At 43.4% G+C, this 16,162-nt stretch overlaps 1 protein-coding gene across 1 annotated transcript in view; it reads left to right on the top strand.

The window, feature by feature from the left end:
• The first annotated feature begins 395 nt into the window (after positions 1-395).
• Positions 396-16,162, top strand: part of LOC129062726 (glycine N-phenylacetyltransferase-like) — a 50,725-nt gene continuing 34,958 nt past the window's right edge. The window contains exon 1 of the mRNA XM_054563751.1: positions 396-783. The gene's annotated coding sequence lies outside the window, so the exon portion shown is untranslated. The remainder of the gene's footprint in view (positions 784-16,162) is intronic.

Genomic DNA, 16,162 nt, shown 5'->3' with positions numbered 1-16,162 from the left:
AAATGGAAGAGCTTTCTTTTCCTTGACAAAGTTCTCAGTACAAATGAGCTGAGAAATTTTTATCCACATCTAACAGTAGCACTGAGTCATTTTACTCCAGTGGGGAACCAAATGACAAGGGGTCCCAGTGAAATGATTCTCCTTTGTTCTCACCTGCAAAGCCATTCTCTTTCAGTATCTGCAGAGATCCTCAGGTAAAGACAATAGGCAGCAGATTATTCCAGAAGATGAAATATATTGTCTAGAGGTCTTAAAGAGTGTACTTTGATCTGCTTTCTCCCCACACAGATGAGCTGACATTCTTAATTGGACCCATGGAGCACATTGCGCAAACTTCTGGCAGCAGGGCGTGAGTCGGAGGACCTCCCCCTGGGTCCCATGCTCAAGGACGTGGCTCTGTCACCAGGTGGTGCCACCAGTCTGTTGACCCTTAAGCTTAAATTAACTTTCCTGTATTATCCTCAACATATCCCAGGACACAAGCAGGGTGAATTCTTCAAGAGAAGACAAAAACTCCAAGAACAGCTAGGCCTGCTGCCAGGACCCAGATAAGAAACCCAAGGACCACAACAGTGAAACTGGTTTGCACAGGGAAGATCCAAGATAACATCTGAAACCCCTTTTCCAAGAGACCTTTTGATGACCTTTCCTTCATAAGCATACTAAAGACACACTCAAAACAGTAGCCTTGGGCTCAGGCACTGGATTGTCCAGAGCTGAAGAGGTCCACAGAAGCCGTGGAACACAGGTCAGATTCTTCGGCAATTTCCAGGAGCTTGGGAGGTAAGTACTATGTATTTCATCATATTCTGGCGATGTGATCATACTATAAAAACCATACTCACTGTTCCCAGACTGATATGTGAAGGGCATACTCCTACTCATAACAACCTCTCTGGGTTACTGTGGTACCCAATCCAGAGGGTACCCAGAACTCATTGAACCCACCAGCCACTCAGCAAAATCTTGAGCTGCAGGCAAGGAGAACACAGAGCTTCAGCCCTGCTATGCGGAGATCCCAGAGTCAGCCTAGCTATTAATCCGAGCATGAAGGAGAAAAGGAAATGAAGGAAGGAAGAACAAATCAGGAAAGCTCAAGAGAGGATGAGAAAAAAGTAGGACCCAGATAAGAAAAAGCTAAAGGAGCTCATCACCACCAAACCAGTGAGACATTTTCAAATTATTTTCTTAGAGGCTATGTAATTATTAAAAATTTTTATAAGTTCATCTATGTTTTTTACAATTACCACTCCCTGGGACACTCCGCTTCCCCCAAGTTAAGGGCATGCTAAATGACTTTGCATTGAAGTAGCCCAATTACTCACAAACCACATTCATAGCGCCCCCTGGTGGACATGATGCTCTAATAGACCTTGTAAACTCTTGCACTTGGATGAATTAGAAATAGCATTCCCAGTCACGCTACTGTGGTTCTCACCCCATCTCTGCCCTCAGCCATCTTCTTAATTTTCTCTGCATTTTTATGTAGTTGTGTGTTTGTTTCTCACAAAGTGTTGGTGAAGCTATCAGAGAACACAGGATGGGGGCACAGGGGCCAGGACCCAGAAGTTTAAGAGTTTTACTCGAGGTTCTTTCTCAGACTCAGCGCAGGCCATGTCTGTTCTGCAGGTCTCTGTTCCTCTGCAGTCAAACAGGAGAGGTAGCTGATCTCCCAGGAGGCTTGCGGCAGTACAGTGCAGTGTGGTAAAGCTTGGACTCTGGGGCCAGGCCAGCTTGGATTTACATTTGAGCTTAGAACTTGAGGCCTTATTTCACATCCATGAACTTTAACTTTCTGATCTGTAAAATGGGGATAATGATGATAACGGCTGTTCTTGGGGTTGTGGTGAGGTCAAATAGGAGCATCTATGCAAAGCCCTGGCTCAGGGCTGGCACATTCATCAGCATGTTCAGTGTTCCGTTGGTGGCAGTGGCTATCTTCATTAGTGCCACGATGGTCCTCCAGTGACATGGTCCATGGCATGACTTTTGGTAAGAAGTAGCCGAGGGAACATTGCCTTCAGAGTCAATCTTTGTTCCTTCCTCCTCTTCATCATCTAATTTTTCCCATCCTTCCGGGTCTAGCTCCTGCCCCTATAAGACATTTTAAAGGGACTTTTTGAAGAAGGAAAAAGAAGAGGGAAGAGGGAGAAAAATCAAAATTATCAGTAAGAAAATGGCAATAACTATATACCTATCAATAATTAACTTTAAATGTAAATGGAGTAAATGCTCCAATCGAGACATAGGATGGCTGAATGGGCAAGAAAACAAGACCCATACATATGCTGCCTGCAAGAGACCCATTTCAGATTGAAAGATGCACAAAGACTCAATGGAAAGGGATACAAAAAGATATACAAACAGAACTTTTTTAAAAACTAGGATGGCAACACATATCAGACAAAATAGACTTTAAAACAAAGGCTATAAGAAGAGGGAAAAAAAGGACGTTACATATACCATAGCCAAGACATAGAAAGCAACTTAACTGTCCATTGGTAGATAATTGGATAAAAAAGAGGTGGTACATGTGAAGTATGAAATATTACTCAGCCATAAAAAAGGAAGAAATCTCACCGTTTATGAGAACATGGATGGACCTAGAGGGAATCAGGTTAAATGAAATGTCAGGCAGGAATAGACAATACCATATAATTTAATTTATACGTGGAATTTAAAAACTAAAATAAATGAACAAACAAAACAGAGTAAGACTCATAGATACAAAGAACAGATTACAGCCTGCCAGACAGGATGTAGTTGGTGTTGTTGAGTAAAAAAGGTGAAGATTAAGAAGTACAAATTGGTAGTTACAAAATAGTCACGGCAATGTAAAGTACAGCACAGAGAATATAGTCAATAACATTGTAATGACGATGTATGCTGCTAGGTGGGGACTAGGCTTAACAGAGGACTATTTTCTAAGTTATGGAAACATCTAGTTACTTTTCTGTACTCCTGAAACTTATATAATATTGAGTGTCAACTGGAAAACGTTTAAAAATGGTTTTAATAAAATAAAAATGTAAAAGGAAAATGAGAAAAGCAACAGTTTTTTAAAAATGGCAGGGGAGAAGGAAGAAAAAGAGAGGAAGGGAAGTCTTAATTTTCCTGAAGTTACTTGCAACAAATAACTCTATGATAATGGGCTGTATTATTCCCAAAAAGGGGGTAATATAATTCCAGGGACTATCAATTTTGGGCAGAAAGTAAGGAAATTTAGGAGGAACATACGCAGACGAGTTGGCCACAGTCTGCTGCTGCCGCTATGACAATGACCCCCAGGCACCTCCATATTCTGCAGACGAGTTCCCGCCCAGGTTCCAGGAAGGAGCCTCCGCGTGGCCTGGACCTCGTGCTCACTGCTTGGTGCACTTGGCCAGGATGATGGAAGACTGGCACCTTCAAAATCTAAACTGAGACCTGTGACCTCTAAAAAGAGTATTTAAACATGAATGCTAGTTCTGGCTGTAAATCCCACTGGGAATTCTCCTGCCTATGCTGGAGAGGAAAGCTTGATTTGCTAAAAGAGAAGGGCTTAGCAGTTTTCTTGGCTGGTTGCAGTGAACTCGTCTCAAACTGGAACAGAAATAAATAGCTTGACATTTCAAAAAAATATTTACTTATTTTTATTTATCAATCTTTATTTTCCAGGGTAAGGGTAGGAAGGTGGGACTGGAGGCACCTAGTCACCTGAGTCCCAATACAGCCCTTTGCGGGCTGGCCCCAGGCCCACTGGGCTTCTTGGAGGAGGCTGGCCGCGGGGATCTAAGTCGGAGGGCCGCGAGGAAGGGGGATGCTCAGGGGCCTGATCCACCCGCTCGCCCGCCCTCCAGCGCCGCAGCTGCTGCCCAAGTGCGGTCTCTTGGGGGTTTGGTGCACTTGAGACACCGCGCCCCAGCCTGCGAGCCGGTGACCATAATGGCGGAGGCTGCCCAGGCCCAGCCCGACCCAGGCTCACGTTTCTTTCTTTCTTTTAAAAATGTGGTTGTCGATGGTTTATTGATAATATCACAGCACAGCAGAAGGATTCAAACAGCTCCATGTGGTGTTTTGGAATTTATCCCAACCATAGGCTGAGAGGCCTGCAGTTTGGACAGACTGCCGAAGTCCAAGAGCTTCAACGTCTCCCTAATGTCAGGATCAACTGCAGCGATCTCCCGACCCAGGACTGAGACCTCAGGAACGCAATTCCCGCTCCCTCTCCTCTTCCTGAAGCTTGATGGAGATGTCTCTCACGGGGTCGCTCTGAATCTGTTTCATCATGCGGGACATAACCCGCCATCTTCTTTCGGAGCTTCTTGCTGGGCTAATGGCTCTTTCACCAAGGACCTCCCAAGATGGGCTGCGTTTGCACCAAGACTTTGCAGAAGGTGACCCAAATTATCATAGAGAAGTATTACACACACCCGGACAATGACTTCCACACCAACAAGCGCATGTGCAAGGAGACTGACCCAGCCTTGACCACTGGCTTCCGACCCCAGCCTGAAACCAGACTCCCAGCAGTACCTCAGCTCCACCTGTGGACCCCGCCTGTGACCTCTCACTCACCACAAGGCCTGTCTGCTGGCCTTGTGGCTGAAGGCCGGCCGGGGTCAGGGGGTGGAAACCGGGTGATCCAGGTGGCGCTGTTGGGGCCTGAATAAACAAATGGGACCTCATCAAAATAAAAACTCTGCACAGCTAAAGTAAACATAATCAAAATGAAAAGGGAATCAACAGTATGGGAAAATAGATTTTCCAATGATACCTCAGATGAAGGTTTGATCTCCAAAATATATAAAGAACTCACATGACTCCACTTCAGAAAGACCATCCAATTAAAAGATGATCAAAGGACCTGAACAGACACTTCTCCAAGGAAGACACACAGAAGGCCCATAGGCACATGAAAGGATGCTCAGCATCACTAGCCATCAGAGAGATGCAAATGAAAACCACAATGAGAGAAAAACCCACACTGATAAAAATGGCCATTGTAAACAAATCAACAAACAAAAAGTGCTGGCGAGTTTGTGGAGAAAAGAGAACCCTAGTACTTTGTTGGTGGGAATGCAGACTGGTACAGCCACTGTGGATGGAAAACAGTGTGGAATTTCCTCAAAAAACTACAAATGTAACTGCCTTTTGACCCAGCAATTTCACTGCTGGGATTATACCCTAAGAATCCTGAAACACCAACACAAAAGAACCTATGCACCCCAATGTTCAGAGCAGCATTATGTACAATAGCCAAGTGCTGGAAGTAACCCAGGTGCCCATCTGTAAAGGAGTGGATCAAAACACTCTGGTACATTTACACAATGGAATACTATGCAACAGAAACAAAAAAGGAGTTCCTACCTTTCAAGATAGCATAAACTGAACTGAAGAGCATTATGCTAAGAGAAATAAGCCAGGTGGTAAAAGACAGATGCCACATGATCTCACCTATCAGCGAAACCAAATCAACAAAACAAACAAGCAAGCAAAATACAACCAGGGACATTGAAATAAAGAACAAACTGAAAGTAACCATGGCAGGGAGGGGAATAATGGGGAAAAGAAAGGGCAGGGTCATCAAAGAATATGTACGAAGGACCCATGGACAAATCCAAAAGGGTAGGGCTGAGGGGGGGAAGTAGGGGAAAGTGGTGGCAGGAAAATGGAGACTACTATATTTGAACAACAATAAAAATAAAAGGAAAAAAATCTCAGCTGAACTGTCATTATTCTTTTTCACATTCATTTTAAACGTCTCCCATATAGCACCATACATATATATCATAAATTTCATGCGAATATGTTTCAAGTAGCAAAATAGTGATAGATCCTTATTTATGTAAGGTCTCTTTATAAAGAGAAACAGATTGTGTCCAATACTTTCTCGTAAGCTAATAGTACTTCACAAAAGTTCACGAACACCAAAAGTAGAACAAGGGTGAAATTTAACAGAACGGTCAGGAAAGTAGGTAGGTAAATGAACTTAGACAACAATGACTTTCTCCTCATGTTAACAGGGGTTTGTACATCCCAATTTAACACAATCTAGTCTCACAAGAAGACTTGCTCATAGTTCCAAGCAGACAGAGTCAGCCAGTGCTTCCCAGGAGTGTGGCGGCTAATGCCATCCTCGCCTCGATGGCCAGCTCTAGCGCAGCCTCCTGCAGGAACCCTACCTAGTGTGAGCTTCACGTGGAAGTAGCGCCTACCTCTCCTGAAATCTCATCGAGTTTAAGCAAAACACTTGATGATCCCTGGTCCACCGTTCTTAGTCAGCGTGTTACGATCCGATAATTTTGAGAATCCCATTTTGTACAGTGAGTCAAAATATAAATGCTCCATATATTATGTAGTAATATACACTGTATGCACCAGACTCTTAGGTTTAAGGAAGGGATAAGGCTCAAGAAGTGGTGAAGACTAAGGTTACGGTAAGGCAATCAGTTTTATTTGTATTTATTTTTATATTTTGGGGAAAAACCGTTTTAAATCACATTAATAAGAAAAATGATTTGTATTTTAGACTACATCAAAATGTCCCCTGTAAACATGGCTGCCTCAAAAATGTCACAAAATGCACAGTGTACATATGAAGTAAGTTAGTTCTTTCTATGGGGCTTCTTTTCATCATGCACATGTTTAACATCTTTTATTAGAGAATGAGTTTTTTGGTAACAGGAAATCTATGTAGTCTAGTCTATTCTAAGCTCACTGTTACTCAGACTATTGATCGGAGTTAAGTGTATCAGACAGGGTCCAGAGAGAGAAGCAATGGTAGATTTGTTACAGCACTCTGCACTTCTGTGGGCTAGTTAAGCTAGTTTCTGTAGGGCTGTTATTCCTGCCTGAAGCTGAACATTGAACTACACAGGAGAGGTAATTGAGAAAGAAAATGCTTTTAAAGTGGGAGAGGTCAAGAGCAATCTGAACCCACAGCAAAAGCTGGGACGTACTGGGACAGAAATCTTTTTAATTCTTGCTGACTTTGACCTTGGAGGATGGGGATCCTATAGAAGCCAGGTTCCTTCTTTAAGAGGCTAAGCATTCAGGCCCAGATGACAGAAGCTGAAGGCAAACCCAGGAGACAGTGAAGCCCTTGCCAGCCCAGCCATGGTCTCATGTCATGAATTTAGCTATGAAAAGTCTGCTGCTTCCACTCTGCCCTTCAAGTCTCCTGTAGGAACCCCATAGGACCGCCCTAACTGGAAACGTGCAGGGAAGGGAATCCCAGGAAACGTAGTACAGCTGAGTAAGGGGGCACCTTATATAGCCAACCGCAGTTGAGTGCTCAGTCAGCAGTTTGGTATATGGTGGTTATCGGAGGGGAGGGACCGTGTAGGGCAGGTGGTAGAGGGTTACGGGGGATAAAAGGAGACAGGAGATTAGACTTTGGATGGTGAGTGCGCAACACAATGTGCAGATGATGCACTGAAGAATTGTGCCCTTGAACCCTGTAAAACATTATGGACCAGTGTAACCCAAATAAATTCAATTTAAATATTCTCAATCAATATTTACTGAATGAATGAATAAATGAATAGACTGATACTTAGATTTCCAGGCTAGTCACAAAGTCCATTTACTTATATTTTTAAATAATATTTTATTGATTGTGCTATTATAGCTGTCCCGATTTTTCCCCTTTTTGTCCCCCCCACCCAGCACCCCTCAAACCCTCAGGCAATCCCCACACGATTGTTCCTGTCCATGGGTCATGTGTATAAATTCTTTGGTTACTCACTTTCTTATATTGTACTTTACATTCCCATGGCTATTCTGTAACTTCCTATTTGTAGTTCTTAACCCCCTAAACTTTCATCTTTTCTCCCACACCCATCCTCCCATCTTTTTATCTTTAACCTTTGGCATTTTAATTATGATGTGTCTTGGGGATGTGTCTGTTTGTGTCCATCTTGTTTGGGGCTCTCTGTGCTTCCTGGACTTGCATATCTATCTCCTTCACCAAATTAGGGAAGTTTTCTTTCATTATTTTTTCATATATATTTCTAATTTCTTGGTCTTTCTCTTCCCTTTTTGGCACCCCTATAAAGCGAATGTTGGATTGCTTAAATTTGTTCCACAATCTGCTTACACTATGCTTGTCATTGGATTCTCTTTTTTTCTTATTCTACTTGGTTGTTTTTTAACTTCCTCACGTTTCAAATCATTGATTTGATTCCTGGCTTCATCCACTCTATTGTCATTTCCCTGTAAATTGTTCTTTATTTAAATTAGTGTATCCTTCATTTCCGAGTGGGCTTTTTTGATGCTGTTAGGGTCCTCACTAAGTTCCTTGAGCATCCTTATAACCAGTGATTTGAGCTCTGCATCTGATAGATTCTTTATCTCAAATTTGTTTAGCTCTTTTTCTGGAGTTCTGATCTGTTCTTTCATTTGGGCCATGTTTCATTGTCTCGTCATTTTGGCAGTTTCCTCATGTTTCTTTCTATGTATTAGATAGAGCTGCTTTGACCCTGTGCCTTGGTAGTATGATCTAATGTGGTAGGTATTCTGCAGAGTCCAGTAGCACAGCCTCCCATATCATCCAAGCTGGGTACTTGAGGTTTGTCCTTCATGTGGGATGAGGACACCCTCCCCTTGTAGTTGAGATTTGGTTGCTGTTGGAAGATTAATGGGAGGGATTTACCCAAGCCAGTCAGCTGCAAGGATTTGCTGTGACTACTTACCACCAACGTCCACCCTCTGTGGAGGATCAGCTGTGTGGAGACTGGGTGATGGCGCTCCAATTTGGTCTGTAGCTGTCCACTGGGTGGGCTAGCCCTGCGGTTTCCTGGATGGGGCCGGCCAAGATCAGCCCCTACCTATATTTTTCCCAGGGCCGCCCTGTCTGAATTATAAAGCTATCTGAGATGGACGCTGCTGCTTGTGTTGGGGTTGGAGATTTCCAGGAGAAGCCACACTGTGAATGGAGGCTGGGAGTTCAGGGCCTGGGACTCGCTGAGACCAGCTGCTGCTTGTTGGAAAGGATTGAGGAAGTTGTGAAGCATGAGTCAAGGCCAGCCATTCCTGTGGGAAATAAGCTGGGGTGGGCCCATAAGATGGGTGAGGCCATGTCTCTGGGGATCCTCAAGATGTGTCAAACAGTGTTAGCCAGGTTGATGGAATCTTGGATACGGCGCCAGTTTGCCAGATCGGTCCGGATGGATGTGGTTTCTTTTATTCCACTGTTGTCAGACTTCCATTCAGCTTGACTCCCGTCAGTTCTGAGTGATGGCTTTCTATCTTTTAGCTGCAATTTTGTTGTGGTTGTGTGAAGTGGCAAACCGCGTCTACCTCTGAGGCCTACTGAACCGGAGGTACACAAATATAATTTAAGTGTACAGTACTTTTTAGAAAGTAGTGAACTAAACAGAAAGCATAATTAAGCTATTTAACTTCAATGTCGAAATCTAAGAATGGGAAAAATTTTTTGTTTCTTAATTGACCTTCCATGCAGTGATTGCCAGTGGCATTGATGCTAAATATCACTGCATTTAACACGTTTAACGCGTTTCAGCTAATCTACCCTTGTTGGGTTGTTCTTTAACTCCTTCCTTCATTTCCCAATAATCCCATCTCTGATGCACTAACTTTGAGAAGGTCATTTTGAAGAAATTTTGCATTTCAGGTGTGTTGGAATTTTTAAATAATAGTGCATTGTGTTTCCTATTTCAAACACACTGGGTACCTTCATCTTGTATAGCATTATCATATATATGTGAAAACTCTAATACAAGGTTACCTTGTCGATTTCAGTATTGTCGTGTTCATAAATCATTTTTTCCGAGACTCTTTAAAATAGAGTAAGGTTTACTCTTGCGATGGAAGAAGTTAGCTCTCCTTTGATAATAGTACTCTTTCTCCCGATGATTTCAGAACATAGAATCTGCTTTCGAAACCGGTGCATGTGTGGTTGATTCAAAATCGTAATGCAACATACAAATACCTAGTTCAGCAAATTTTCCTTAATCACAAATTGAATAGTGAATTAAATCTCTATCCAGAACTTCCCCACCTTCTGCCTGCTGGGGCCTGAGGGAAACCCCGTGTGCTGGGCCCTGAGGGATCAGACAGAAGAGACGCGGATGGGAGCCACCGTGCCTGTGTCCCAGGCCAGGGCCCCATATCCCATATCGTGTTTGCCTGCACTCGGGCTCTGGAGAAACTCGTCTTCCCCATATCATAGCATACAAACAGAGCCAACAAAATCACACAAAAAGCCAGTGATAATCTGCCTTTTATTCTCATGCCTTGGAGCTGGAACCAGTGGAAACGTGCGTCTCTTTGAAGCAGCCCTGAACAGAAGATAGTGTTGGGGAGTCAGTCCTGTAGCAAGAGGAACGTAAGGGTGGAGGGAGGTAAAAAAATCAATCCCGTGGACACGGACAACAGTGTGGTGATTGCTGGGTTGGGGGCAGTACCTGGAGACTAAACGGTAACGGAAAACTATAATAAACACTGTATGTTGTTAAAAAATAAATGATGACCATCATTAAAGGAGTGCATTTGATTTGGGCTCCGAGGAAGCAGCGTGAATGGTCAACAGGACTGACGCTGTCCCTGCTTGAAAGTCACTCGTGGGTTTGGCTTTGGGTCCAGCACCCCTGGCGTGTGTAGACATCGCTTGAGTGAACTCCAGCCTCTGTCTCGCCTACACTCCTGGATCTCAGGGATACTCTTTATCAGGCCGCACGCCACCGGACTGCTTCTCTTGGACGCATGTCACACAGGACAGGCCGCCAGTGGGCCTATTTTGCCAGTTTCTCACGATGGTGTATTATGGGTGGTGTAACTTACTCCGTCTCTTTTCATTGCCATCCCTTTTCCTCATCTCAGTTATACTGAGATACTATTGACAAAGTTGTAAAACATAAAGTGTGCAATGTGATAATTTGATGTGCACGTTCACGGGGAAAAGGGCCCCACAATTCAGTTAACATATCCATCACCTAACATACTTTATTCTTTTGTAAAAATGCTTATGACCTACATCATGGTTACTGTGACTACTGGATCGTATGTTCTCTGTGTTTCTTAGCAAATTTCAACCCCGCGATACAGTATTATCAACGGCAGCCACCATGTTCTACCTCAAATCCTCGGAACTTATTCATCTTAGGACTGAACGTTAGTACACTTCAACAAAACTTTTATGTCCTCCACATCTCACCCTGGCAGCCACCATTCTCCTCGTGTGTTAATGAGTTTGACTTTTCTGTTTTTAGATTCCACATGTGAGTGATGCCACGGAGCATTTGTATTTCTCTGTGTGGCTTGTTTCGCTGGTTTACCAGTATCTTTTACTACATATGGCGGTTAAGGAAAATATTCATAATTGACAAAGAATACCCAGAACCCATTATTCTAGTAGTGCCATTTGTTTTTCTTTCTAGCAGCTTATTTATCCTATTTTAGGCTATGTCTGTGGGATGCAGGGCTAGAGAATGAAGTACCATGTTATACTACAATACAAAGACAATTGAACATCTTGAGATTCAGAAACAATAGGCATGCGACACGAAAACTCTGCAATAGTTATTAGTCTATGGAGACAAAGTAGTTTAAATTTAAGGTAACTCAGGGAATTGTAAAATAAGGTAAGTTGTATATAATCTGTGAAATTTTGTTGCACACATTTGTATTCTGTGTACTAAATTAAACCAAGTTTTGCATATAACTTTTGCTAAGTGGACATGTTAAAACACTGGCATGTTATTGACTTGTTCCAAGTTGTAGCATGAACATGAATTAGACAAGACTACTCTGGGTAGAGAGGGCTCTTATCAATGGAGCTGTCTGTTGTGTGTGAGGAGGATATATTGTTAATAGCAGCGATTATTCTTATACCAATCTCAAGATATTTTCTACAATGTAATAACGGATATAATATGTTGAATATAACCTTCCAACTAACACTGCACGGTATGCGTTAATGTTTTGTGCAGTTCCAGAAAATTAAAGCCTCAGAAATGTTCAGGAGGGTGACTTTACACTCAATCTTCTCTTGTAACACAGCCCACCATTCTAAAACTTCAGGAAGTAAGCAGAAAGGATTTTGCATTGATGTCATATATAGGTTTAAACTGATAAACTTTTGTCTTCCTCACAAGGGAATTTGAGAATAGGATAATGCGTTAATTTATTAACATGTCCACAAGCGAAACAACAACAGAATTCTCACATCTTCCATGAACTGGTGGAACACAGGTATGCGTATCAGAGGAGATAGACACTGGGGATGTACAATGGTAGAGAAAAACACAGGATTCTCCAAGATGATGCATCCAGGAAAAAACAAGGTGACCTGAAACTCTGCTGGCCTAAGCTCTTCTATATAACATTTGTGATCGTCATTACAACACTGAAATTTTCTGAATACTGGGAACACAAAACAGCAGAGATGCCAGTGATAAATTTTACCCGTGGTTTATCTTATCTGAAAATGTCTTGAGAGGAGTTTTAAGATGGCAGCAGAGTGGGTGGATCTTTCTGGCACCTACTCACAGACCGAACTGGAAATAAAACTAAGGTGGGGAATAAACCCCCTGAATTACCCACGAAGGCCAGATGAAGGTTAAGACGTTTAACCAGGCTCTGGCAGAAGAGAATGCCACAAGGCTACACTTGTACAGCAGCTTGCATGCCGTGGCCGGGTTTGAGCCTCACAGCCAGCCTTGTCCCCATTGCTCACTGCCTTGTCCCCATCGCTCCAGTTACAGGTGTCCTGCCTTTTCCCCATTGCCCTGTCCCACCCCACAGTCTATTCCCCCACCACTGTCTGTGCCCATGAGCCCCTTTCTTCCCCCTCCCCTCTTCTTCCTCTGTTATCCCCCCCGTCCCCTCTGGTCCCGGTGCGTTTGTTCTTTATTTCCAAGTCTCTGGTGCTAGTTTGCTCACTTGTTTTGTTGATTAGGTTCCACTTGGAAGTGAGGTCATGTCTTTCTCCACCTGGCTTATTTCACTTGGCATAATGTTCTCCAGTTCCACTGATGCTGTTGCAAAGGGTAAGAGTTGCTATTTCTTTCTGCGGTGTAGTATTCTTTCATTGTGTAAATGTACCTCAGTTTTTCTTTAACCCACTCACTTACTGATGGACACTTAGGCGGTCTGCAGCACTTGGCCACTGTAAACAACGCCGCTATGAACATTGGGATGCATAGGTCCTTTTGGGTGGGTGTTCCAGGATTCTTAGGGGATCGTCCCTGCAGCGGGAGCGCTGGATTGAAAGGAGGCAAGCAAGTTACCAGAATCAGAGTTCAAAGTAATGATTTTGGGGATGCTCAATCACATGAAAATTAAGAATAACACATCAAGTAAAGAACACCCTGGAGGGAATAAACAGTTAGTCTGGATGAAGAAGTGGCTCCAATCAGCAATCTGGGAGACAAGGTGAACAAAACAATCAGAACAACAAAAAGAAAAGATAATTTAAAGAAACAAGCATAGTTTAAGACAACCTCAGTACAACATGAAATGTAACAGTATCCGCATCATCAGGGTACCAGAAGGAAGAGAACGTGAAAAAGACATAGAGAACGTGATTGAAGAAATAATGACAAAAAATTTCCCTATCCTGGCGGAAAAAGGTACATAAGTTCAGGAAGCGCAGTGAGTCCAAAAGAAGTTGATTCCAAAGAGGAACACACCAAGACACGTCATAATTAAATTGCCCAAGATTAAAGATCAGGAGAGAATCTTAAAAGCAGCAAGAGAAGAGGAGAGAATTACCTACAAAAGAGTTCCCCTGAGGCTGTCAGCTGATTTCTCAGAAGAAACCTTAGAGGCAACAAGGGGCTGGAAAGAAGTATTCAAAGTCATCAAAGGCAAGGACCTACAACCTAGCTTACTCTAGCCAGCACAGCTATCATTTAGAATGCAAGGGCAGATAAAGTGCTTCCCAGATAAGGTCAAGTTAAAGGAGTTCTTCATCTCCAAGCCCTTTTTATATGTAATACCATGGGTCCAATCTAAGAAAAAGAAGATCCAAACTATGAAAAGTAAAATGACAACCAACACAACAATACAACTGAAACTAAAAAACAAAAACAAACGGAGCCAACAACGAAAACAGGAACAGAATCACAGAAATGGAGATCACATGGAGGGTTATCAGTGGGGAGATGGTAAGGGGAGAATGCGGGGAAAAGTACAGGGAGTAAGAGGCGTACCTGTTGGGTACAGAATAGACAGGCAGAAGTTAAGAACAGCATAGGAAATGGAGAAGCCAAAGAACTCACATGCACGACTCATGGACATGAACTAAAGTGGGAGGGGAGGGGAAAAAAATGAGACAACTGTAACATCATAATCAATACAATATACTTAAAAATAAATAGAATAAGATATGTATTGAAAAAAGAAGTGCCCACACTGAGTCCTTGCTGGGGCGCTTAGCTGCAGCCTGAGAATGGGCAGGGGAGAGGGCACAGCTTATGCTGGAAAAGAAGGATCCAGCAGCTTCAGTCATGCCACACAGGTGACTTGCCGTCGTGCATGTGTGTGAGAACATAGGTCAGGCTCTGCACACCAGCTCTCCCCCATCTCTTCCCTCCCGCTTGCTCTTACTGCGGGAACAGGAGGAGGGGAAGGGAAGGAAGAAGGTACTGTCTGTACACTGACTCTCCTTCCAGTATCCAGCGGTTGGTTTCACACGTGTTGCAGAGCCTGTGCGGGCAAAGAGCGGCCTGGCTAACAGGTTGGGGGTGGGCTCAGGTGGCCCACTGTCAGCCTCTGAACCTTGCGCAGTCAGCCCCTTTACCATGGAAACCTGAGAGGAAGGGATGGACTTTACAAGAGCTGACACTGGAAGTTTTTGCTTTGTGCAAGGTCCACCTTACAAGCCTCAGCTCAGCAGTTCCTGGAAGGGACATACTTCAATGCACTGTGTAACGCCCAATTGAACCACATGCATTAGAAAGGAAGTTCACCATTGAAAACTCCGCCATTGTTATCTGTTCCTGGGGACACCTGCAAAGATCGGTGTGGAGACAGCTCCCCAGGTAAGGACTCATGCCCCTCTTATCGCCCCCAAAAGATAACCATTGCTTTGTCACACCCTCTCCACTTCAGTGACACAGATCACAACGTGCATGGTGTGCATGTTCAGTGTGGCCATATAGCTAAGTAAAAAACTAACTTCAACTTAAGAATCGAACATCTGGCACTGCTCTGTAACGGGCAGCTCGATAGGCGGTATGAGAGATCTCTTGCAGGTTTCTGATCTGAACTGATAAAGGCATGAGGAGAGGTCTGGGGGCTTTCTGGAAGCAGGTGGGTGAATGGAGCCTTCCTGCGCGGAGACACTGAAACACGACCGCATTCAATCCTTCTGGTTATACTACGTTGTTTGTTTGTTTGTTCAATGGCTTTTACTTGCATCATAAGTTACACAAAAAGAAAAATGTACTAATTGAACCTGTTTGGAGACGAAGGAAAAAGTTGACCCTTTTTTGCCTCAGGACATTTAACTTTAGGAAAAGTTCAAATACGCTCTAGTAAGGAGAAAAGCAAATATCCTCTCTTCGCCAACAAGATTCTGCGCTGTTTGCTTGAGCTCCCTGTACCTCTTTCCTCTGCTACCGTATTGTAAAGCAAATCTCAGACACGAGTACTACATATTTCAGTAGTCGTTGCTAACAAACTTAGAGTGCTCATGTGTCACGAAATGTCACTGTCCCCAAAACCAATATGAATGCATTTTTAAGTCTTTTCCCCCAAATAAAATGGGGATCGTTTTGTGAGGTTATTTCCGTGGCAGGCTGTCATGGCTGAGTGGTTCTCCTGTCACCGCCGACGAGTGATCTTCCATTTTAAGGGCTGTGATTCATTCCGAGTCAGGGCCTGGAGTGGACATGCCGTCCTGCACCCCTGGAATGCCACCCTGTAGCTCTGCGTAGCAGAGCAGAAACCTGCGTGTGTGGCCAGCGGTAGCTGTTTGCTGGAGTTTCCCTGTAAGATTGTGAGCTCCCAATCCTAATCAGAACATTTACCCTCAAAGGCAGTTCTGTACATTTCATTCCCAAATAATACCATACTATAGATGGGGGGGTGTTCTTAGTACATTAAAATGTAGTTTCAGAAAGGAGCTAACTTTTTTTGTGTGTTTATATTTATTTGTAGGGTCCTTTTAAATCATACCCTTTATTTATGTATTTATGTACTCATTGTTCATTTT

This window comes from Pteronotus mesoamericanus, unplaced genomic scaffold, assembly GCF_021234165.1.
Source record: "Pteronotus mesoamericanus isolate MK-2021 breed Mesoamerican mustached bat unplaced genomic scaffold, CSHL_Meso_final scaffold_83, whole genome shotgun sequence".
Taxonomy (NCBI): domain Eukaryota; kingdom Metazoa; phylum Chordata; class Mammalia; order Chiroptera; family Mormoopidae; genus Pteronotus; species Pteronotus mesoamericanus.
The sequence above is the reverse complement of the archived record's forward strand: the minus strand, read 5'-3'. Positions and strand labels throughout refer to the sequence as shown.